Genomic DNA, 25,472 nt, shown 5'->3' with positions numbered 1-25,472 from the left:
ATGCAAGATAAGAATGATAATAATAGGGCTGCTAGGTGATTAAATGAATATCTACCTATAAAGCTAGAAGAGTGCCTGGAACATGGTAAATGCTATGTAAGTGTTTGTTAAATAAAAGTAGGGTTCCAACTAGCCATGGAAGGGTCCCCCTGGTAGGGTACAGTGCGACTGACAAAGCAAACCCCAGTTCCAAACAGACAACTGAAGACACACAAGGAAATGGGAGCAGGTAGCTGAGACCTCATACCTCGGGAAGCCCCTTGTGGCAAGGACCCACTCCTCCTCTCCCCACAGCCTCCAAAGCCAGAGGACCCCAGTTCCTGGTCCTAATACCCCCTACCCTAATCCCCAAGCCACTTCCCCTCCCCTCCCTCCAACTGTTAACTCTTTCTATGCAGCCAGAATCCAGGCCCTGCTTCTAGTTGCTGTGTGACCCTGGGCAAGTCACTTAGCCTTTCTGAGCCTCATTTCCTCATCTCTACGGGGGATCATCCTCCCCTAGAGAGTCCATCCTAGAGATTAACCAATAACTGAAAACATGCCAAAGATGTGTTCACAGCGGGGTGGACATGCTAGCGTCCTACAGGCCTGATGGGTGTACTGTTTGGGCACTGGAGTGGGCAAGGGGCCTGCCATTAAAAAAGCAGATCCCCTCTTTGAAAGTTTCCCCAACCAGCCCCTAAATACTGCTTGGGTTGCAAGCCAAGCTCCCTATCCTTTAAACCACCACACTATGACATTAAAATCTATTTGCTTGGGGGGAGGCAGGGGCCTTGTGTCAGGCCTCTCTTCACCAAGTTACTGCACAGGGAGCCCTGAAGCCATACTGGGGAGAGGGGAGGGAGGAGTAGGAGGGACCACAAGTGAGGGAGGGAAGGGAGGGCCCTTTGGAGGAGAGTCAGGCAGAGTGGAGAAGACCCCAGGGTTGAGAAGGGCAAAGGGGAAAAGGGACGCGCCTCCAGGGCTCCCCCTCCTCCCCATCTCTAACTGAGCAATCACCTGGCCTGGCCTTCCACCCCTAAGAGGTAAGAGGAGCCTGCGGCAGCAAGTTAGGATAGACGATTACCCGCCGTTAATTAATTAAAATAAACAGCAAATTAAATACAGCAAAATTAAAATAGCACAGGAAATTAATTCTCTACCAGCCCCACCTCACAGGTGAGATGCTTAAAGGGCCCCTTGCAGCTAGGATCCAGGGCACTGGGGGGGGGGGGGGCGGGGCAGGTGTCACCAGAACCTGCCTTATACCACAACTCCTGGCAACCCCAAATATCAATGGCGGAACCCACAGGCATTTACCTGCCTCCACCACCCTGAGATGGGCCTCCTGGCTCCTCAGCCCCAGGGGATTCCAAGCCCTGGGCCACATTCCTGAATTCCAGCCCTGCTCCTCCCTTAGTGGGCAGGAAGGGTCCTGACACCCCTTGGGCCAGGGATTGGGCACTGTGCCCTCCTGGGCACAGGGCCCACATCTATCACTGCGCGGGTCAGGGCAGGAGGGAAGAGGGACCTTGGCCTTCTCTTCTAGGTTACCTCTGGGACTCGGAGTCAGATCCTGGCAAAAACGCCTCTTTTCCATGCTAAGCTCCTGGCCCCTCACTCAGAGAGCCCCAAATCTGTCTGGAGAACCCCTCGATTTGCTCCTTTCTTTCGCTCAGAATGCTCAGGAAGAAAGCGCTGCTGAGGCGCAGAAATGCCCTACAAAGCTGACTAGGCCAACCCCTGAGACGGGATACCAGAAATCCCCTCCAGTACAAGACTGATCACCTCATCACACAGATGGGGAAACTGAGACCAAGGAGGGACAGGCATTTGTTTGAGGTCACCCAATGGCTTAGCAGCAGAGCCTGGAGCAGAGTCTCTCATGGGCCCATTCCACGTCACCACCACAAATGAACCCCATGCTGACCACCCCGCAGCCTGGCCACCAAGGCCTCTCCTCCATAATCCCACCCCAAGACTCCCCAGTCTTATGTCTCACACAAGGATTAGACTCCTTGGCCTGCCCTCAGGCTGTTGTCCACTTGGTTCCCTCAACCTGAAGCTCCTCCCTCCACCTCTGCCTGCCCAAGTTCAACCAGCCTCTTCAGGGTCTGGCTCAACGCCAGTTCCTCCACGAGCCACCCAGACCCTGCTGGGTGCTGCCTCATCCTCCTGTAATCTTCCAGGGTGCTTTGCCTCCACCCCCATGCTCAGCCCTCCCCTGTCTCCTGTGGTTATCAGGTATGTGAACTACCCAGAGCCGCAGGCCACCTCACCTCTGAGCCCCAGCCCCTGGCACAGTACTAGGTACTAGCACGCAGTAGGTGCTCACGAAATCGCCTCCTCATTTGGTGTCCCCCACGCCCTACTGCTACGGACAACAGTGGCTATCACTGACTGGGCATTTTCTACCAGCCCGGCTCCTGTACTGCCCCATCCTCGCCTGATGGGCCCAGCTTAGAGGTTGCGGGACCTTCCTGAGGTCACAGCTCTAGAACTGGGATGTCACCGGTCCTTGCTCCTCAATGAGTCTACTCTTCCATCCCACTTGCCTTTTCTAGATCAGACCACCATCATCTCCCATCTGGACTCCTCAAGCCTCCCAACTAGCCTCCCTGCCTCTAGTCTCTCCCCACCTTGTCTTGTCCCTAAAGACTTCCCATGAGTCCTTGTGGCCCACTAGACAAAATCCAAACCTGTGAGCAAGGCATCTAAAGTCTGGGACATCTGGCCTCTATGCTGCTTCTCCTCTAGGCTCAACACCGCCCCGTGTTCCTGCCATACCATACCTTGATTTACTTCCAGGCTTTGCATACGCTGTTCCCTCTGTCGGGAACACCTCCCCTCTCTTTTTCCTCCTGTGAGTTCCTACACATCCCTCAACGTACAAGATCAAGGGTTACCTCAAAATTTCATCAGGTGAGATCAGCAACACACAGACTGGTCACAAAACTGAGAGCTCTATGAGGGAAGGACCTCTGTCACCAGTGCCCCCAATGCTTAACCGATAATCAGGGCTCAATCAGCACTGCTGACTGAATGCTCCGTGTGCAATTGTTGGCTAAACCGGGCAATGACAGAAGAATACAAGGCCACAGTGTCCAGGGCTGGAGGTGGAGGGGAAGGGACGGAGGCCAGGAAGGCCAAGGCCATAGTGGGGAACAGTGACAAACACTGTCAGGGGCTGCTCTGCAGCAGAGCCACAGTCTTGGCAGAGGGAGTGTTTGTGAGAGACGGAGGAAGGAGAGCGACGGTGTGAGGGAGGCTCTGAAAGTGTGTGCGCGCACGCTCGCATGTGAGAAGGTGGTGAGGGTGTGTGTCGGGGAGTGTGTGTGTGTCACGCTTGTGAATGAGTCTGTGCGAGAGGAGGTGAGGATGTAAAGGAGTGCACGCATGGGCGCTTGGGGGGGTCCGTGTGAGAGGGCGAGGGTGCGGGGGAAGGGGAGCCTCTGTGCCGTGTTGGTGGCGCTGTGTGTCATGAGGGTTGTGGGTGTAGGGGCTCGAGCTCGTGCATGTGTGCTCGGGCTGGAGGGCGCGGAGTGCCGGAGAAAGCCAACGAGCAAGAAGGGGACACCTGAGGGGGGGGGTGCGAGTGAGAAACTCTGCGTGGGCGGGGGGGGGTGCTGTAAGCCTGGGCAGGGGGAGACGGCGTGCCTGTGTGTGTCCAATGGGCGGGCAGGGTAAGAGATGGCGCGGCTCTACTGAGGGTGTGGCTGCCACGGCCGCGGCCACGGGCCCTGTGCCAGAGGTGGGGGCTGGCCCCGGGCCCAGGGTGGGGGGCTCGGACCGAGAGATTCCTCAGAGATCCCCCCCGCCCCCCCCCGGAGCCCCAGGCGCCAGATTACCATGTCCCCGGGCAAGGAGGTTGAGGAGGCCCAGATGTGCGTGCTCCCTACATCTGTCCACAGCAAAACCTCTGGGCATTTATCTGTCTTTGTCTGTGGCCGGGGGTGCACATCTGTGCTTGTGTGAGCACCGCCGGCCGAGTGTCCCTGCCTGTCTTTGTCTCCGCGTGTGCGGCTGGTGGTCTACGCCTGGCCGCGTGACTGTGTCTGGGTTCGTGTGTGTCTAAGTTTATCTGTGTCTACGGGGCACTGTGCGTCCTTCCTCTGTGCCTGTCGAAGTAGGGCTGCAAGCATCCCCCGGGACTGCCTTTTTGTCGCCGTGGGTCTGTGTGGCCTTGGTGTGAGGGAGTGTTATGCTTTTGAGGCTGTGGGTCTAGATCTAAGTGTGTGTGTTTTCTTGTGTCTCTGTATGTGAGACTCTGCTGTGTGTTATATCGTGGAAATGTTTATCTGTGCCTGTGGGATGTGCGTTCGTGAGACCAAGGATATGTGTGTCTCCGTGCGTGTGTGTGTGTGTGTTGGGTGTGAGGGGTTTGTCACAGACTGGTGAGCAAGTTAATCTCAGACTCCGTGACACGTGGAATAAAATCACGCTCCCATAATGGGATCATTCGTCTTCCTGTCCAAGGAGAGAACCAACTCTTCACCCTCCGCCCTGGGGGAGCCAGTGGGGCCAGGGCCAGGCTCAGCCCCCATCCAGGCCCCCTCTGGCTTCAGCACTCCACCCCCACCTCTCCTCAGCCACACCAGGCCCATTCTGCCTCCAGAGTGCCCTGGTGCCCACTGCGGGCTGGGCTGGGCTGGACTCCAGGACATGTGACTGAGAGCCTTAGAGGCCTGTCCTGGGCCCCCCAGCCCCACCCACTACCAAGGAGAGCCCTGCCCCAAATGGGAGGGGGGAAATGCAGGAAGGAATCTTTGGGCCCCTCCTCCTCCCGGAGGGGAGGGATGAGCTGCAGGCCCGGCCGGGATTTTCCATCTCTCAGCAACAAGATTCCTGGTGAGCAGGCTGCGGGGTTTGGCAGGGCGCCTGCTGGAGACCCGCCCTCACCCGCCAGGACGCCTGGGTCCCCAGGGCCAGGCAGCAGTGGGTTCCCTGGGGAGCCAGGAGGGCCCCCAGAACTCCCGTTTATTGCTGCCCAAGGCTGTGGGAAAGCCAGACACTTCCAGGCTCCCCCACCAACCAAAGAGGGCTCTCCAAGCCCCTAGGCAAACCACTCCCCATCCTCTGGCCTCCCCCTCGCCACAGCCTTTGCTTCAGCCACAGCCTTTGCTTCAGAAGGCCGTCACAGGACAGCCACCCAGCACCACCCACTCCCCACCTGAACCTCAGCACACGCCCAGCCTGGGTTCTAGACCTCACCTCTGGGTTTGAGGGCTCCCAAGGCCAGGGCTGTGCTTCTCATCTCAGACTGGGGCTTCTGAGGACAGGGCCATGTGTCCTGCAACTGCAAAATCCCTCTCGGTCTTAATGCTCCTTCCTGATTGAGTGGACAGGCACCAAGAGAGGACTTCAAACTCAAGGCTGGGGAAACTGAGGCACTGAAGCCCTCTGCCCTACCTGCCACTATGAATCAGAGGCCAAATCCATCAGTATGGACACACAAGGTCTTAATCCTGCCCAACAGCAGGGTTGGCTGCAACTCTTTCTTCCCTACTGGGGGTATGGTTTCAGGAGGGGCTGAGCATCAGTTGGAGGGTAAAAGGAATGGGAAGGTGGAATCCCCCAACCCCCAGCCTTGGATGTACAGCTGGAGAGCAGGTTTGGTAAGAGATTAAGGTCGAGGAGGAGGAGAACTGAGTTGCTCCAAGATTTATGAGCCTAATTCTTCTCTCTTAAATTCCCCTCCAAGCCCCCAGCCCCAGCCTGGTCCCTCCAGGGTCATGCTGTGGCCCCAGGCCAATGTCAGGGCCCTAACCCATCCATCAGCTGTTGCCAGGGAGTTTCCACCCCAATGGGTTCCAAAGGGAGGGGCTCAACTGACACTAGGGACCCAGATTGATGGGGAGGGGGCATGGCCCTAAAGAGGCCGCCAACAGCCCCCTACACCCTCCTAGGAGCTGGGGGCTCACAAGCTCCAGGGAGGAAGCTAAGGCTGGTGGGTGGGGCCCAGGAGGAGGCAGCCTCCCAGCCAAGGCACCACACCCAGCCCCACCCTTTCAAGAGGCCAGGAGACCTAGGATCCCACGGGGGCCCTCCAGCTCACAGGGTGTGTGACCTTGGGCGGTTGCTGCTCCTCTCCAGGCCTCAGCCTCCCCACCGCATGACGCAGGAAGTGGCTCACACATCCCAGGTGTCCCCTCTTCAGCTCAGCTCCCTCACCGCTTAGCCCTGCCCTCTCTCCAGTCCAGAATCTGGGCCACATGGGGTGAGACTGGGGCAGCTACCTCGGGGAGTCCCCGAAGCCACCCAAGTCAGAGCTGATGAGCTTATGGTGATTACCCCTCCACCACACATCCATTTTCCAAAAGAGCAAAACTGAGGCCCTAAAAGAGGGTCTGAGTCTGGACCAAGACCTGAGTTTTACTGGTAGGGTCGTTAAGGGCATGTTCTCTGGGGACAGAAAGACCTGAATTAAAATTCCAGCTGCACCAGAAACCACGTTAAGTCCCTTGCCTTCTCTCAGCCTCAGTTTCTGCATCTGTAGAATGGGTAATAGGGCCTCCCTCCAGTAACTGGTTGAGTTGAAATGAGAAAATGCACGTAAGCGTTTGGTGCATCGGATCAAATGCTTGAATGATGGTAACTATCAGGATCGTGGTAGCACTAACATAAACCCAAGCAGCCTCGCGGGAGGGGAGGAGGGGTCCCAACCTGGCTGGAGAATGAGCCATCCTCCAGCCAGATTGGGACCCCCAGGGCCTCAGCTCAGGAGGGCCAGCCAAATTCCTCGAAGCCCCCAGCTGTCTCCCCTATTTGTTAAAGGCCTCTCATTAGTGAGCTTGGGCACCTGCCCCTCCACATGTAATAAACCTCATTAGTATCTTAGCCCCAAGCTCTGTGCCCAGAGTCTATGTGTGTGCACACGCATGAGGGTGGGGGGCTGCAACAGGCCACCGGCCAGGAGACGGCATCCTCGCCAACCACACCCCCTGCCTGTCATCAGCAGGGCCCGTCACCACCCAGCTTGTCACCTGCCTGCCTCGCACCCGCACCACCTGTCACCCACCCAGCTCATCACCCACCCAGCCCATCACCTGCACCACCTGTCACCCACCCGGCCTGTCACCGAAGCCGCCTGACAGGCATCTGGGTGGGGGACAGGAGATGGGGAGGAAAAGACCACAGGGGTGTGGAGCTGGGGGCCCCAGAGACCCTGTAGGACCCCCACTTCAGCTCGGCATCCTGCAGCATCGCCATGGCAACCTCTCAGCCGCAACCACTTTCCCAAACATCCCCCGCCCACCCTCCCCCCTCCCCCCCAGGCCCTGCTCTTAGCTGAGCTGAGGCTGAGAAGAGCCTGAGTGACAGCAGAATGGGGCAGGAAGGAGGGGTTCATCAGCTGGCTGGCCTTGGCCATCCTTCCCTCTCTGGACTCGGTGACTCCATCTGCAAAATGGAGGAGCCAGAATGGGTGAGGCCCCGATAGAGCGGGCCAGCCCTCCCCAGCCTGGATTGGCTGAGCCAGCTACCAGCTAACCTGTGAGGGCCAGGGGGTGGGACAAAAGGACAGGCCTTTCTGGGTTCTTCCACACTCCTCTGCCCCGGCCCTGGCCCAGAGAGGCTGGGCCTCTGGCCCAAGCTCACACAGCAAAAGAGGAGGAGCAGGCTGGAAGGGAGAGGGGCTCTGCCACAGGACTGCCAGCTGCAGACGCCACACTGGGCGACCCAAGGTGACCGGGGGCTGCGCTGGCCCCCACCTCTGAGCTGCATTATTTATAATACCCAGAGCTTGGAGCTGAGCACCAGCTGTGGCGCTGTGCCTCCAGGGGGCACATGCCACAGTGGCATGGAGAAGACAAGGTGCCTCCTCAGGGAAGGCCCCTGGGGTCCTTGGCGCCCTCCACAGCTGGCTGGGGCAGGGGCTCCATCCTTCCCCTCCCTGCCCCCTCTCCCCTCCACTCCTCCAGGCAGGCGGCGATAGGATTACTTCTGCATGACTGCCCGCTCTACGGGGTTCCAGAGACCCTCCTGCCTGCAGCAATCTTTAAAATTCCTCCAGCCCAACCTCGCTCCCTTTCTCCCTGCAGTGAATGCTCCGGCGTCTACCGCAGTGTGCCCTCCGCTGCCACCACCAAGCAGGCTGGGGGCCAGGTCCCTGGCACCTACGGGCAAAGGTGGACCAGTCCTCACAGCGTATGTAGCCCGACGACCCTTGGAACCCTGAGGCCCAGGCCCCGGCCCCGGCCCATCCCCTCCGGCCCCCAGTGCTGGTCTAGCCCCACAGAGCACGGCTCAAGCTGGGGTCAGGCGTGCCACGGCGCCAAGGCGGATGAGCACACACGTGCGAACACGCCTGATGGGTCCTGGCATGCCTGTCCATGTCCTCTGCTGCCAGAACCCAGATGCCCCCACCTCCGCTCTGACCCCCGCTCTGCCTCACCAATCCCTGCTACCCCTGGGGTGGGCAGACAGCTGGGCCAGGCCAGAGTCTGTGGCTCCCCAGGGCAAAGAAGCAGGCAGGAGATCGATCCACTGAATTTTTTAAGGCTCTAATGGAGCCGGCATCCCAGGACCTGGGGCTTGGGATGCAGGCGGTGTGTTGGGGACCCCTCCCTCAGTATTGCAGTTGCTTCCTCTTTCAGGTCTTGGGGATAGGGGGAAACTTTCTTTGAGCCTTTCCCCAGCAAGAAGAGGCATGAGGGGCCTCTGGGAAAGAGATAGGATGTGGGGGGCTGTGAGCACTACCCAGAGCCCCCCCCCCAATCTCCCCAGCCCTAATGCAGGCAGAAGCAGCTCAGCCTCTAAATCACTCCCCTCACGCTGCCCTCTGAGGCGGATTCTGTGCATCTGTAATTAGGGGGTGGAACAGATGGTGGAGATTCCGTTTAAAATCATGCATCTAGTAAAGTAACCTTCACTGTCGGAACTGACTCCCAGGGAGACCAAGCCCCGAAGCCCAGATGGGGGGGTAGTGGGGAGCATGTCAAGCCAACACCTCACCCATCTCTCTCCCTGAAGCCCCAGACCCAATGCCCCTCTCAGGTAAGCCAAGGGTGGGGGAGGCAGGTTGGCAAGCACCTGAGAATGTGCAGGCTGGGGGTAAAGCCCCCCACCCCCCTCAACATACATGCCAGGGCAGGGCTGGGTACTCAGAGTTCTTGGCTGAGAGACCAGGGCGACCAGGTGCCAAGAGCCCCCCAAGAGGCCCCAAACCCCAAAGCCCAGGCCAGGGTGCCCAGAGCACAGGGTCTTGGGTGGGGCAGCTTTGAACCAGATGTACAGTTGTCCAGGAATGAAAGGCCTGGGGCAGCGAAGGGGGCGGAGACGCCTCCCCAGGCAGAGGAGGCTCTGGGAAGTGGGGGAGGACTGGACAGCAGGGAAGGAGAGGGAGCACATAAGAGTGAGCAAGTGTGTGTGCAAGGCTGGCTGAGGCTGGCTGGGAGGGTGTCTGGGGGAGGGGGACCCCGAGAAGAGGTGGGGGGGAGCTGTGACGGAGAGTGCTGTGGGGGGAGGTGTGCTGGCAGGTGTGGGGCTGGGAATGAGAGCTGCAGAGGAACTGAGCTGGGGTGTGTGGCAGGGTGAGGCAGGGGGCCCAGGGGGGCAGGGCAGAGCTGCCTGGGAGCTCCTGAGGGGTGAATGGGCACAGGGCTGTCACTGAGGCTGGCTGTGTGTGCTTGGTGAGGTGTGGGTCTGTCCCTGGGCCCTTAGATGGCCAAGGAAAGGACTGGAGCTGGGGCTTGCTGGGGACATACAGAGGACAGCCTGTTGAAGTGCTGGGTCTATGGGCGAGTGTGCATGTGTGTGCAGGTGTGCGTGCATGCACACACCTGGGAAAGTATGAGAAGCTGGGGGGACGTTATCTGTTTAGAAGTATACCAGAACTGAAGCTGTGTCTGTGTTCGAGGTAAGTGGTGGGGCTGAAGAGGGTCTTCTTGTTTGAGCGGGTGTTGAGTGGGCAGTGTGCGTATGTGTGATGGGGGGGAGGCTGTGTTTCTGGAAAGGTGTAGGGGTTGGTGTGTTTGGGGTTGGTGTGCTGGGCTGCAGCTGGGGGAAATGCTGGGGCTGTAGGCAGAGTCTATGTGTGTGTCCGGTGAGGTGTTGGTGCTCTGAGAGCTTGAGTATGTGGAAGGTATTAGGGCTGCTCTAGGGTCCTGGGTGTGTCCATGGAGGTGCTGGGTTGAAGAGGGAGTTGATATGTATGTGTGTGTGTGTGTGTGTGTGTGTGTTGGGTGTATGCTGGGGATCATAAAATCTGGGTTTGGGTTCGTTACCAGGGCTGTAACTATGTGTCTGGGTGGGAAGGTGTATGGTGGTTGTGTGTTTGCGGGCACGCTGGGGCTATGTGTGTATATGGGGCAGTTGGGTGTCAGAAGGGCGGACGTATGGGGACGTGTTGGGCCTGTGTGTTTGTAGATGGAGCAGTTGTGTGTTTGGGGTGTTGGAGCTGTGAGTATAGGCGGAGCAGCTGTATATTCAGGTGTTAGGGGCCACACTTGGGTCCCTGTGCTCGGACATGTGATGGGGCTCAGGGTGAGGGTAGGTGCCCCTGGAGATGATGCACAGAGTCCTAGCCTTTGCTCAGGGGCTGCCTGCTAGAACCCCTCTTCTGGGGGGGTGCCTGCCCACCCCCAGACCCTGTGCGGGGGTGTGGAGAACAGGGAGGGGGGGATCGTCCATCTGTCTCAGCCCGTGCCCAGGCCAGAGGGGCAGAGCCGCCTCCTCGCTCCCTGGGGGGCAGCAGCGGATCTCAACCCACCCATCTGCCTTCAGATGGTTGAGGCAGGAGCCTCCACAAAGCTGCCTGGAGGGCATCACTGTGTTTGAAGAGGCACAGGCTGGGGGGTGGGGGGAACTGCACAGCAAACAGTCCTCATGGAGGCTCCTTTGAAAACCACTGACGCCAGGAGAGAGGAAGAGGGAGGACAGGGGCGGGTATGTCTGTCCTTGTGCGTCTGTGTGGGTCAGTGCCCAACTGTGAGCCTCCGAGCCCCTTCGCATGTGTTCATGCTGATGGCCTCTGTTCAAGCAGCGTCCTGGCCTTGGAAAACAGCCCTCCAACCCTGGCAGCGAGCTCACAGCCTCACCCAGGAGCTACCACCCCTCACACACGCACACTGCCTACACCCACACACAACCCCCCCCACCTTCACATCTGCATAACACTGCACCCTCTCACACACACACACACACACACACGCAGCTCACCGCCAGGGCCCCGTACCCTGGTGTACATACACCCACTACACCTGCGACATACACACCCATCCGCACGTACATGCCCGGCCAGGAGCTAGCACACGTACGCCCACACACTCCACGCACCTTGGCTCTCCCTGTCACACCCACACCCCACCTCACATGCGATCATCTCTTTCTCACGCACGCCGTAACAGACACTCACCACGTTGCACCTGTATGTGCGTGCACGAGTCTGTAGGTGCACACGCTCACCCTCACCAACTCTCAAACGGCTCTTCCACATCACTCAACCCACCCGCCAGCTCCCTAGGAAGGTTCCCACTGGCTGACAGGGCCCCCACCAGCTGGGAAGGAGCAGGAGGACATACCACCCCTACCCAGACACCTGGGAACACTGATCTTCACCTCCAGAAAGAGCCCTCCCTCTGCTCTGGTGTGACTGCCACTGTATGTGTGAACGTGTGATTGTGTGTGCGTGTGTGTCAGCAGGTCCTGAGACCCCATGACGAGGCATGCGTGTCACCGCCTTTAGGGATAAGGAAGCATAGGTATGCGTTCCCCAGTTACACTTGTGAGATGTGGGATGAGTGTGAGGGTGGAGACTCACGTCATAAAGTGTGTGTGTGTATGTGTGTGTGAAGGCCTGTGCGGACAGGTATGAATACGGGAGTGCATTTACACAAGGAGACACCCAGTGAGTGGTGAGTGTGATATTTTCTGACACGAGAGATATGTCCATCTTGGAAGTAGGGGTCAGGGCTGGGAAAACTGCTTTAGTAACTCCCTCTGCAACAAAAAGAGCAGGGAGGAGGGGTCTCTGCGTGCTTCTCCCTCTCTTGTTCTCTCTCTTTCTCTCTGACCTCTTTAGCAGCTGGAAACTGAGCCGGGGGTGGAAGGAATGGAGACTTGGCTGGCCCAGGGGTTTGGGGAGGGAAGCAGGAGAAAACACCTTCCAGATTCTCATCAAATCCCTGTTTGTGGTCTGTAGCCTCAAGCCTCTCCGCCTCTCCTCTCTCTCTTTCTCTGTCTGGGTTTCCCCTTTCTTTATCTCTTCCTGTCTCTCACCCTCTCCCTGAGTCTCTCCTCCTCCTATCTCAGTCACCTTGTCTCCCCTCTGGGATCTCCGTGTCTCCATGTCTCAGTCTCTCTGTCTGTTTCTCTCTCCCCAGGCCCTTCCATTTTTCTGACTCCTCCTCTCTCTGCCAGCACCTCTGTCTGTCCGTCTCTCCCTGTCCTGGTCCATCTGTCCGTCTCTCTCCGTCTGCCTGTGCGTGGGTGTCTCTGTCCATCTGTTCCACCACCCATCTGTCTGGTTGTCTGTGTTAGTCCTTCTAAGGGTGCCCACTCGCTCCCCAAGGTACCCTCCCCCAGGTCAGCAAAGGCCTCTTCTGGCTCAGGGAGGTGGGGAGGGGATGCAGAGCTGCAGCTTCTGGAAGCTTCGGTAGCAGCTGGGCTGAGCTGGGAGTTCGGGGCCAGCCAGCTGCAGAAGCAGCCCCTCCTCTGGGCTCCCAGGCCAAGGACCCCAGAGCAGAAAGAGGAGAGAAAGCAGGGCCTCGCTGAAGCTGAGTTTGTGCATGTGTAGGTAAGGGGGGAGGCCGGGGGCCTCACTTCACCAGTGCCCCCTCCCCCGCAAAGCTAGGCCCTGCAGGAGACAGATCTTCAGTGCCCACCTTCCTTATCCCCTAGCCAATGGCAGAGATGCTGGGATCCAGGAGGGAGGGGCTGGGGGAGGGGTGCCAGGCCTTGGGAGGAGGGGCTAAGAGCTCCTGGTTTCTTGTCAGCTGGGTGGGAGGGGGGTCCTTCTCTCCTCCCTTCCAGGCAGTCCCTGGGGATGGCTCTAGTTCTGGTTCCAGCTCTAGGCATATGGAGCTCCCACAGGGGCCATTCCCGCCTCCCAGCTTCTCCAGAGCCTCTGACCCATAGGGATATAGGGGGGATATAGGAGTATCTCCCCCCCAAGTGGAGGTTGGTTCTGGACATGTGGGGACCTTGATCCTGTCTAGGCACTGGCCATCCTGAGAGGCCCCAGGTAGCCCACCCAGCATTGCCAGACCAGCACGTTATTCTCTCTCACATACACACGCACACGCACATACGCGCGCAGAGTGTACCCTAGAGTTCATGGCCTGCTACCCCCACTCTCCCACCCGGCAACTCAGAGGACTCAAGAAGGAGCCTACCCCAGAGACATGTGCCCTACCCTGCACTGGTGGCAGGCTCCAAGAGTACCTCCAGCACCCAACCAGTAGCTAGAGGTGACATCCTTCAGTACCCTCCCAGTCTGCTCTGTGCCCCCTATTCCCTCTCCAAGAACAGTCCAAATCCCACAGTCCCACAACAGATGGGGAAACTGAGGAAGGGATGGGAGGGCACAGTTATTCCTCCTGAGACCCTGGCGTGGAATCACAGAGAAAGAAAGGGACGCTGACCTACCAAGAGCAAAGTCCATATTGGCTGCTCCCTCCGCACAGACCGCTGGGCCAGGGCCAGAGGCTGGCTCCCTCCCTCTAGAGCTCTCCTTGCCCCCGGCTGGGCCCCCTCCCTCTCTGAGCTTCTGAGCAGTCCTCCCTGCCCTCTCCCTCCCAGCCCTGGCTCTCTCATCCTCAGCTCTTGGAAGCCTGACTCACTGTTTCCCCTCCTCTCCCCACTCCCTCCCTCTCTCTCCCGCCAGCGGCGCCTCCCCCTCCCCTGGGTTGGGGGGGGGCTCTGGCCACAAGGGTGCCTGCCTGCTCCTCTCTCTGGGGCTCTGGCCCCCCTCTGCACCCAGAAGGCCCCCTGCAGCTGTCCTTATTCTCTAACTACAGACTGCTAGAGTGCGAGGAACCTGGGTCCCAGGCCTGGCATGGCCAAGTATCTGTGACCCGGGGCAAATGGCTCCCTTCTCTAGACTTGGTTTACTCCTGTCAAACGATGGGTGAGGGGGTCCAACTGGATGATGCCCCTGGCATCTCTTGGACCCTAACGTTCCCCGCCTTTAAAATCCCAGGTGCCCCTTGGCATGGAGCACAAGCAACCTGTGGGGCACTGTTCCTGCCTCAGGCCCTGGCCCCAAGTCCGGAGGAGACTCTGCTCTGTTCCCAGACATCTGGAGAAGGCAGAGGGAGACGCTGCCCTGGGGCAGGACCATTAGTCAAGTGACCCCCGGCACACCCCTGTCTCCCCATTCTCCCTCCTCCTGTGGGAGTCTTTCCCTCTCTATTCCACCTGTCCTCCTCCCTCTTGCCAGAGACATTTCCTTGTCCCTCCTCCAAAAACAATGCCTGCTCATTCCCGGCTGTGTGGTAGGGAATGGCACATGCCTAGGCCTTCTTGGTCCCCTGGGCCCCACCTCCAGGGGCTGTGATCCTGGCTCTTCCCCTTGACTGTTTGCTTTCTCACTCCCTCATCCCTGGCTTCTGCCACCATCTTTCCCTCTCTCCACCTGGCACGTGGCTGTCTGGGTCTCTCTCCCCTTGCCTCGCCTTGCCTTGCCTCGCCTTGCCTCGCCTCGCCTCGCCTCGCCTCAGTCCCCTAGCTCTCTCCCTGGGGGGGCCCATCTGCTGGCATTAGCAACAATGTTATCCTCGCTCCCTCCTGCATTCCCCATCCCGGCTTCCCCTCTCTTCCGAGCTGTCCCAAGAGACCCAGGGGACCCAGAGACAGAGCTGGGCTCCATCCCATAATAGTGAGTCTGCTTGACCTCACTCAGCCAGACCAGAAGTGTCTGGGCATCTGGTATGAAGGCATGGCACGGCACCCCCTGGTCGTGGGTGACTGGCATGAGACACAGAGCTCTGTATTCCACAAACAAACAAACAAAAAAAGTTGGCCTTGGGGTGGGACATAGGGGGTTTGAAGGGAAATGAGGGAGATCAGGTTAGCCTGGAGAAAGCCCCTAGCCAATGGGAAACAGAAGCAAGTAGAGGGAGTGGCTCAAAGTCAATGCTCCAGACTGATCTGAGAACCAGCAATGCCCCTCTAGGGTTCTGCCTGTCCAGAGCAGCAGCCCCCCCCCGCCCCCGCCCAGTTTCCAGCCAGGGACACTTGGCCCCTCAAGCCTGGAGCATAGCCGCAACCTCAGGTGGAGATCCCATCCCTTAATCTCCAGTAGGGTCCAAGTCCAACCTCCCAACAGTATACCTCCACTTAGCTCAACAGGGGGTCCAGCAGCTTCCCTGCCAAGACCTAAGCAGGTGGAATGGGGTTAACAGAGCCCCCCAGCTCTCAAGCCCCCTCACCAAAGTCCCGGTCAAGGTCTGGGAAGCAACGTGAAATAACCCTGGAACGCGCATACCCCCAAACTGAGAAGCTACGCTGTCCATCCACAGCATCTGGGGGTGCTGGGGCTCCCTGCCCCCCGACCCTGTTCCAGACCCCCCAGCCCAGCAACCGCAATAAACAGCAAGCTCTTTTTCTTTATGACACCAAATTTCTCCAAGCCCAACAGCTCCTTCCATCACTACCTCAGCCATAGATCACATTAAAAACTCACAGAGGGCAACTTAAACACATCACATTTGTTTCTCTCTATATTATTTCAAAAGTAACGGCATTAAAAATGGATTTTACTACAGAAAATAAATATCAGCACGTGGGCCGGGAGCCCAGGCAGGAGGAGGGAGCCCACCAGGAGAACGTCCCCGAGGGCTTGGGCACAGCTTAGGAACTGACCAAGGAGGTGGCTGAGGCCAGACAATCCCCCGGGGCCTAGGGGGGATGTGTGGGGAGGGGATAATACCTGCCCACCCAGGCACCTGCCCCAGTGCCAGACCAAGAGGGACAAGAGTCACTGGTCTGGACTGGTGCCCACTGGTTCCCCTAAGCTCAGACCCTCACTGATCTGTGCAACCTCTGAAGGGAGGGAGCTCTGGGGCAAGAAGTTCACCAGTCTCTGGGGGTTATTCCAACTATTGACACAGCAGGAGAAAAAAAATGAATTCAACTTACTATCCAGTTTGATTTTCCATTGCTATAAAAATAAATATACATCTGCTCCAAGGAGGGAGATGGCAAGCGGCATGCACATGCCACCTGGGGGGTCCCCCCACAGCTCACCACCACAACCCAGCCTGCCCCCCCTCCAAGCCAGGGCACACACACACACGCACACACACACACACACGGGGCCACACGGAACAGGAACAAGCCAACAATAGAAACACCCCAAATACTCCTGGCAGGACTCTGCCCAGGCCCGGGCACATGCCCCCGCCCCGCCAGCAGCAGCAGCGGACAAAATGTGGCCACCCTGACCCGGAGGCAAAGCTTGTCCTCACACCCTGAGCTCTGCCCAGGGAGCTGGGGCCAAGTCCCGCCTGACACCAACTGGTCCGGCGGGAAACGCCTGCCCAGCCAGACAGGCACAGGCCCCCCAAGGGTCCCTCCTTGTGCTCAGGGACCAGGCTGGTGCAGCCTGGCCCTGCCTCCCAGGGTGACGCCTGGGCCCAAATTCAGCTGGCCCTGCCAGTCAGGCACTGGTGCAGAACCGAGGGCACCAGGCTCAGCCCCTCCCAGCCCGGCCCCAGGGCCCCCAAGCTAGGAGGGAGGGGGGACTCCCCACCCCTCCACATCTGGCCCTGGCCCCCAGGGTCTGCGGTAGAGAATTCCCGCCCCCGCTTCTCTCTCTCTCCCTCCTCCCGCTCTGTGCCCGCTGCCCGCCTCAGGGACAGCCCCAGCTCCCGCCTCCGGCCAGCAAGGCCCACATCCTTCCTCCCTCAGCTGGCCCCTTCGCCTGGCAGGAGGCTGGGGGGGGTCAGGCTGCTAGGGAACCCCTCCAGCTCCCATTAGTCCTCATCCCCAGCCCCCAAACTCTGGGTCGCTGTCCCTTTTCCTGTAGAACAGGAAACAAGGTTATTTCCTAGACTCAGAGCCAGCCCCCTGCCCCTCTGGCTCTGCCCGGGGACCAGGACCCAGCAGGAGAAGGCGCCCTTAGCCAAAAGGCACAGGGATTCAGCAATTCACCCCCAGCTCCCGGCCCAGGGGGCTGACAGCTGTCACTCAGCACCCCACCCCCTGGGGAAGAGGGGACCCGATTCAATCAGAGCCCCAGAGGAAACGCATTGATAGGCGATTATTTATTTATTTATGCAAAAGTGAGCCGACTTTGTTCGCCAGGTAACCGGGCACGCGGCCCAACCCCTCCGGCCCTGGCCACCCCCAAATCCCTCCTCCGCCCCACACCCCCTCCGGGTCATTAGGTCCCCGCCCCTCAACTCCCAGAGCACCAGCGGAACCTTGGGATTTGGGGGTTGGAGGGGAGGGGCTCCTCCCTCCGCAGTCTCCCCCTTTCCCAGCGCCGTTCCTAAAATCCAGCCTTGTTCTCCGCTCCCACGGTCCCCCCTTCGTTCTCCCCCCCCCACATTCTCAGCAAGCTGGAGAGCAAATTGCAGTTTTAAATCCAAAGACCGAGGGAGGAGGAAGGAGGAGGGGGCGCGCGGCAGCGCTGGGCGCGCACCTCGCCCCCGAGCCGGGGGAGCTGCGGGGCGGCCAGGAAACCCGAGAACCCCCCCTCCCCGCCCCCCCTTCTCGTCCACCTCCCCCTCCCCCTTCCCGGCGCTGCCTGCCAGGCTTCGAGCCGAGCCCAGCCGAGCCGCGGGCCCCGGTGGAAACAAAGACCGATCGCACCGCGGGCACCGCAGCCACCGGGTCCCGCGGACCGGACCGGGGCGCGCGGAGGGGGCGCGGGCCCCCCCCCCCCGGTGCGCTGCACAAAAGAGCCCGGCCGGCCGGTCCCCAGCGGGGTCTAGGGCTCGGGAGGAGGCGCCACTCACCGGAGTGCTGGGCTGCCGGCTCCGTGGGTCCGAGCCAGGCGAGGGGCTTTGGGGGGCGTCAGTCTTCCGGCGGCGGCAGCGACGCGGGCGCCCGGCTGCTGGGGAGAGGAGTCGTGGAGGAGCCCTGAGCCGCCCGCCGTTGCTGACAGCATGGCTCGCGTCTCGGCTCACATTCTCCGCCGCTAACTCCGCTGGACACGGCCCCCCGCTCCCGCGGCGCCCCCCCCACCTTGATCACTCCTTCGCTCTCTGCGCCCCCCTCGCTCCCCCCGCCGCGCACACACTCTCACAGCCCTGGACACCCCCGCCCCCACCCCCCCATTGCAAACCTGGGAGGGAACGCGCCCCGCGTAGTCCTCCTCCTGCTCCTCCTCCTCCGCCCTCCTCCCTCCCGCTCTCCGGCTGTCTGTCTGTCTCTCTGACTGTCTCTATCTCTCGCTCTCTCTGCCTTTCTCTGCTTTCCGAGCTGGGTGGGAAAAGGAAATGAGGACAGAAAGCAGACGCTGGCTTTGGGTGGTGGTAGCTGGATTCCCTCTCTCCCTCCCTCCTCCTCCCCTCCCTCCTCCTGCCTTCTGCTCTCTCCGCTGCGAGCGGGGCTGAGCGCAGCCTGGCGGGTGGCTCGCTCTGCCCGCCCGCCCGCCCGCCTGTCTGTCTGTCTGGTCTGCCTCGCTCGCTCCCTCCCTCCGTCTCTCGCCCTCGCCCTGCCTGCCTGCCTCTCTCCGTCTCCGCCGCCGCCGCCGCTGCCTCTGCGAGCTCGCCTTACCTTCGCCGCTCACCATCCGGAACCCCAGGGGGGAGCGCGCGCGCGGCACGCCGGGACTTGTAGTCCCCACCCCGGCCGCTCGGCGTGCGGGGCGGGCGGGGCCGAGCCGGCTGCCCCGACGGCGCGGCCGGGAGCCCGCGGGGACTGCGCGCGGGCCCCTCGTGGGGGAGGGGGGCGCGTCCTCCGTTTACCGAGGGTGCCGGTTCTCCCAAAGGACTAGGGATGTTTCTCTCGTTCCTTGTTCCCTGCGGGGGGCTCTGGCTTGAGCGGAGGTTGCGGGTGGGAGCGAAGGGGCGGGGTCTGAGAATGGAACGAGTCGAATAGGGAATCAAGGGATTAGCCAAAGGGCCTGCGACTTTCTGGGGCGCCCCAATTAAAGGATAGATGAAGAAGAGAGAGGGGAAGACCGGCTTTCTGAGTCTGGGGACGTTCTCCCTTTCTGAAAAGGTTTCTTATCGAGTAAAGCACGACGTTTTTGACGCGAGGGTTGCTCCAGAAACCTCAAAGCCCCACCACCGCTTCCTCCTCATTCAGGGACCCCCGTCCCAAGCTCTGACCACTGGGTTTAGCCCCTGCAACTCCTAATTTTCCTAGAAGTCCAAGGGTGGCCAGGGCACAGAAGTCCTGGATAATCCACAAATAGCACCCCTCCCCCTTCCTGAATTCGACTGAGCATTTTGGTTGTGTCAGGAAGCAAGATTCAACAGTTCTGAGTTCCTGCTGCGGCCAAGGGGCTGGGCTCAGCACTTTCACCTACCTCCTCTTCAGGTCACATCTGTTATCCAGCCCCTAGCTCCAGGCCCCCTGCCTGGCCTATCCCCACAGATGGGAATGTGCCCTGCCTGGGCCTGGTTACCAAGGGGGAAGTAGCTGGACAGCCCACTGGTCCTACCCCACTGCCTAACCAACGCCCACTGCCTAACCTCTGGGCCATGGCAGGAGGTTGTGACTCCCAGGTCTCTGTCTGACCTTCACTCCCAGCATCTGTGTGTCCTCCCTTGGTACTTTAATTCAACAGATGTTAACTGAGATATGTAGAGCTCACAGGGGACACTGAGAAGAATAATGCAGGATCACTGTCCTGTCCTCAGTAGCTACCAACATCAGCCCTGACTGGTACTCTGCTAGTCTCCCATTTCATCTGTGTGTCTGACATTCCTTAGCCATGTTTCTGCTGACTTTGTCGGTCTTGCCCCATGTCTGAAGCTCCTTCGCAAGTGCCTTTGTTCTTGGGCCACCTGTTTCTGACTCCTCCTTCGGCCCTGCAGGGTGATGGCCAGAGTGTGACAAAGGCAGGTGGTGACATTTCTCCAACTACAACTCCCTGTCACCACCTTCCCTACACCTCTCCCCCTCCCAAGCGCCTGCTTTAGGACAGTCTGAAACCCCCAAAGGGCAAAAGAAGAGGGTTCTGGGGGGCACCCTCTATTGGCCCTTTGATGGGGGCAAGGCTAGGAGGGCAGCAGCAATGAGAGAGAGTGAGGGTTCTAAACAGTCTAAACAGTACACCTATTTATCTGGCATCAAGGGGCTGGCACGGCCAGCTGGAGAGACCCCCATTTGGGAGCAGCTTCTCTTTGCAGGGTTCAAAGATTTATTCATTGAATGGGAAGTATTCTAAGGTCAGATATTAATGAAAGCAGCGATTTAAGTTGTTAGGGGCCTTTTTGGGTCCGAAGCCTGAGTCTAAAGTTATCGCAAATACATGAGGCTTTGGCATCTTGATCTAGCTGGTACCCCATGGGAGAGACTTTAGCATTGGGAGGGTGGAAGAGGCTCAGGTTCCCCTTTCTTTTACCTAGGCTGAATCAAGTTTTGGGAGAAAGTTGGGTGTTTTAGGGGAGATGGGAAGCCCCAGGTAGATTGAGACGAAGAGCAATTTGGGAAAGGCATGAGAGGGGAGAGCTTTAGTGATGAGGTGCAGAGGGTAAGATCAGCTGGCTGGGCCATGGCTCCTTGAGTGAGAGAGTAATAGACGTTAGGTTGTGTTTTCCAAGCACGCACCTTCCATCCAGGCTGTTTCAGCTGCCCCCTTCCCAGAGAGGGTGGGTATTATTAGCCCCTAAGGTATTGAGCATCGCTGGAAACCAAGCATGACCAAGTTTTCCAGTCGTTTGGAGGCTGGTCTTTCTCTTGGAGCTTCTCTAAATTACGTTGGGCGGGGCGGGGGTCTTCCCAGACGAACGCAAGCTGATTCTTCCCGTGGGCTGCTACCGCCACCTAGTGTCAACTCTCCATGTCTGCGCCAGTAGGGGGCTACCCAGTCCTCAGAAACAGTGTCAGGGTCACCACAGGCTGGGCAGGGGAGCTGTACGCTCCCCCAGAAGGCAGGCCTGAAGGAGAGGACCCAGGTTCTGGGAGAGCCTGCATCATCCTTTCTGGGCTCAGCTCACTCTAGCCACTTTTGTTTCAATGCAGCAGACGAGGGTGTATACCTAGACCCTAGGAAGTAGAGGTGAGAGTCTAGGCATAAAATTGTGGGACTATAGGGTTTGGAGGCCCTGTGGAATAGGAGCCAGACAGGCCCAGTTCCGATTGTGCATCAACTCTCGTATCCTTCACCTCTCCAAGTCTCAGTTCCCATATGTGTAAAATAGAGGAGTAATTCCCTCCTTGTTTTACAGGCAGGGCCGTGGAGATTTACTGAGCACAAGGATATGAAAGCACTTTGAAAACTGGCAAGGGCAAGTTGAGGGATTGAGTCGTGATAATAATAATGACAATAACTGGGGTGCCTGGGTGGCTCAGTAGTTAAGCGTCTGCCTTCGGCTCAGGTCATGGTCCCAGGGTCCTGGGATCGAGCCCTGCATCGGGCTCCCTGCTCTGCGGGAAGCCTGCTTCTCCCTCTCCCACTCCCCCTGCTTGTGTTCCCTCTTTCGCTGTGTGTCTCTCTCTCTGTCAAATAAATAAATAAAATCTTTAAAAAAAAATAATGACAATAACTGAGAGGTCAGAGCAGCTTGGAACCAGGCCCTTGGGGCTCACGGAAAGGGCAGAGTGAAATGAGCCTTGGGTGGGCATGGGCACTGCCTTCCCCGAATACAGAAGTTCTAGGGTTAGCCCCACTCTTGGAGTTCACCTCAGGGGAGGTGTGGTTTGCTTGAGAGTGGTTCAGCCCAGCGCACAGAAGGAGAAACTGAGGCTGAGAGAGGTTGAGGGACTCTTCTAAGCCTCTGAGCTACAGATCCAGGATCAAGAGACCCATTGGACTGGAGCCATTATGGCCTTGGTCTTCCCCTCCTCAGGATGGGAACAGCTCAGAGCTGGGGCCCAGGAGACCGTGGAAGCAGGAAGCCCCTCCTCATTGTGGTACAGTGGGATCTAAGGCCCCTAGGCCCCCATTATCCCTCCTCCTGGGCTAGCCCCTCCTCCTCGCAAGTCCTCCCACATTCCTCCAGGCAACAGGAAACCCCAGCTGCAGCCCAGACTTCAAACAGCTCCTCCCTCTGGGCAGGGGGTGTGGGAGGAGAGGCCAGAGGCCAGAGGGCAAAGGTCAGCTTTGTTCCTGTTGGAGGTGGTGAAGGACGGGGTGGGAGGGGGGATGGGGACACAGAAGGGGGCAGGGTAGGGCCCTTGACAGCCACACAGTGTATGTGTGAGTGTGTGAGTGTGAGTGAGTGCCTGTGCGTGTGCGTGTTGTGTGTGTGTGTGTGAGAATTCCTAGGTCTGTCAGGGTATGGTATGTGTGGTTCTCACTGTCAGCCTGTGTCTGGAGGTAATTGTATGTCCTTGGTTTCCCTTGGGCTCCTGCATCTGTGTGTGTATCAGTATGGATTTGTTGGTCTGTGGGTGCTCAGCCTGGGATCCCACTGATATGTCTGTAGGTGACATCACATGTGTCGATATGTATGGTTCACAGACCTGCTCAAAGCTATGTACCCTCCTATTAGTGTGACCTGGTGTGGTTCTTTGCATCAAGAGGGGTATCCCTGTCCTGCCTCTTCCCCTTTCCATCCTAGCTCTGCCTTGGTCACCAGAGGGTTCCTTCTGAAAAGTGAATCTGACTTTGTTACTCCCCTGCTCAAAATCCTGTGGCTTCCCATTGTCCAGGGCTTAGAATACTAGCCCAAATGCTTGGCAGACATGACCCATGCCTACCTGGTTATCTTCATCTTTAGCCACAAACGCCCCTCAAATTTTACACTCCAGTCACGCCTACCTCATTATAACTCCTTGCACGTCCCATTTCCTACCTCTGAGCTCACTTAATTCTGTCAAGTCTAGAATGTCCTTCTCTTTCTTCTCTATCAAGCAAACTTTTACTCCCTTTGCAAGTCTCTGGTGAAGAAACACCTCCACTGAGAAGCCTTCCAGACTTCCCCGTCCAACTGAGTTAGGACCCGACCCTGTTCTCCCACACACCCTTTATCGTCATTTTCAGCCTGTGCCTGTCCTATTCACCTCACTACCATTAAATTGTGAGCTCTCTGAGAGCAGGAACTGTGCCTTGTCTCCCATCCTGTGGTGGGAAGTTCCTAAAGGGACCTAGTCTTCCCATCCCCAAAGTTTCCTAGAGTTCTGGGTGTAGTACCCAGAATGGACACTAGAGGGAGTATGGATATCACTCACTGCAGGACCGTCGGGGGGGTGGGGGGGAGGGGGGGAGAGAGAGAGAGAGAGTGTGTGTGTGTGTGTGTGTGTAAAATGGGGGAGAGAACTACTGGAATGGATAGTAGGCCCATCCAGCTCAGTACCGAAACAATAGGATCCAGGATAGACACCCCCAATAAGTCCTGGCCAGGATCCAGGATAGACACCCTCAATAAGTCCTGGCCACCCCCCCGATTTCTTCTGTGACTTTTCTCTACAACTCAGGAGCCATACCCCTTGGATTTTCGACTCTTCTGCTTTTTGCCTCTAATCCCCCAACCTTCTTCTTCCATGCCTCATCTGCACCCTCACTCCTCCTATACATAATTATTTGCACTTGCCTGACTTGGCCTTGCTCTACCATATCTCTGAGCCTTTGCACATGCTGTTCCCTCCATGGGAGATGATCTCACCCTCCAGCTGCTTCATAAGGCAGACTTTTCTTTCATGTCCTCCAAGAAATCTCCCTTGGCCTCCAGACTGACTTTGCCCCTAAGTGTTGTAATCATTTACTGTTCTGCCTCCTGGTCAGGACTAGCCTACAGGAGACATCAGTAAATGTGTGAAAATTACTAAATGACTTGGTTCTTTTATGAATATAATCTTCGGGCATATATGGGGCTACTCCAGACCCCTATCTACACCATGCCCTCCCTGAACTTGACTCTGGGTTAGTATTATACGTTCCCATGCTGCTCCATCAAATAAGGGAATATGACACAGTGGGATGCATGAGACTTTGAAGTCCAAGGGCTCAAATCCTGACTCTACCATCCAGCTGTGTGACCTTGGGCAAATGTTGTAGCCTCTCGGAGTCTTCATTTCCTCTTTTGAAAAATGGGAATAATCATACTGCCGCACAGCCTCGTGGTGAGGATCAAATTAGATGATGCATGTGAAACACCCAACGTTAGTCAATTAGGTGTCCTCCTCCCCCACCATGAACTTGGAAATAAAATTGTCCTCTGAGTCTTAAGCCAGTAAAATCTACACAGCATCACAGAGAAGAAGAGCCAGGTGGGGGAGTGAATGAGGCGAGAGATGGTTTTGTAAACGACTGAAGAGTTTTGTGAACGGTGGAAACCGCAATCAAGGTGACCCGCCTGTAATCTCAGGGAGGCAGGGCCAGGATGTGATTGAAATTGAGAAAACAGAGGCCTAGGCCTAATCAATTGCATTGTGCTCTATCAGAAGGGAACAGAAGGATGCACAGAAAAGGGGGTGCAAGGGAGAATTCATTCGGCTGCACCAGAGGGAGGGTAGGAAACCAGTAGATACAGGGATTCCAGGCTCAGGTGGCTCTGGTCTCTGCTGTGGAGCAACGAGGGCCTGGCAAACTCCAGGAGATTCACTATTCTGCTAGCTCATTTAAACTAAATAGGTGTCCAGGTTCCAGGCATAGCCCCCTTTGAGAGGCAAGAATATTCTGGTCCCAGGAGAAGACTATAGAGAGCTATAGAGACTAAAAACACTGATTTTGGAGTCAGGGGACCTGGTTCAAGCCCCTGCTCTTCTACTTAAAAGTACTTACTTCACTGTGCCTCAGTTTCCTTACTAGTAGAATGAAGATACAACAGCCTGCTCCTCATGGGGTCCCGTGAAGCTTCAACGGCGGCGAGCACTTAGCAGGACACCCAGCATAGAATATGTAATTTGTAAAGGGTAGTGACAGAGAGGGCGAACACGAGTTGAACATCTTATTGCCATTTCACAGAGGAGGAAATTGAGGCTTGGAGAGATTAGTAACCTGCCCCAAGTCACACAGCGAGTGAGTGGTAGAGGCAAGCTGCACCCCAGGCACTTCAGCCCCAGAGCTGTGCGCTTACCCGCTTACTCACGGAGGCGGACACATTCGGCCTCTGGCTCCTGTGGCAGGTTCTTGTGAGCTTAGTTGGCCAGAGACGGGCTCTTCGGAAGCCACGGCCCCTGAGTTCAAGTGTGCAGAGCTAAGGCTCCCACCCCTGTGACACCTCTCTCAGCAGCCACTTGGCCTCTCTTCATCTTACTGCTCCCATTCAGCGGTCCCCAGCACAGAGCTCAGCACAGGGAACTCAATCTGCCTTGTCCCCTTTCCCTAGGATACTCAACGTGGGGGGATTTCCAGGGAACCTTTCTACCAATATCTAGAGGGAGGAGGATCCTCCAAGTATCTACCTGGGGCAGATAAGATCTCTTCCCAAAGCCCAGAGTCCAGAAAGATCATGGGCCTCGGTTCAGGTCCCAGCCCGGTCACATGCACC

General features: G+C 57.9%; 1 protein-coding gene across 3 annotated transcripts in view; it reads right to left on the bottom strand.

Annotated features, from left to right (window-relative positions):
• Window positions 1-18,500, bottom strand: part of AHDC1 (AT-hook DNA binding motif containing 1) — a 65,234-nt gene extending 46,734 nt beyond the window's left edge. The window contains exons 1-2 of one of the 3 annotated variants that reach the window (XM_035019370.1): window positions 18,209-18,500; window positions 17,880-17,977 (exon numbers count right to left, since the gene is read on the bottom strand). The gene's annotated coding sequence lies outside the window, so the exon portion shown is untranslated. Of the gene's footprint in view, window positions 1-17,879; window positions 18,113-18,208 lie in introns of those variants that run through there. The other 2 variants (XM_035019369.1, XM_035019373.1) reach the window with 2 other exon arrangements.
• Window positions 18,501-25,472: the final 6,972 nt, after the last annotated feature.

This window comes from Mirounga leonina, unplaced genomic scaffold (genome assembly GCF_011800145.1).
Source record: "Mirounga leonina isolate KUSES-001 unplaced genomic scaffold, KU_Mleo_1.0 Mir_173, whole genome shotgun sequence".
NCBI classification, from domain to species: Eukaryota; Metazoa; Chordata; class Mammalia; order Carnivora; family Phocidae; genus Mirounga; species Mirounga leonina.
Note: the sequence above shows the minus strand (reverse complement) of the source record. Positions and strands in the feature narration are given on the sequence as shown.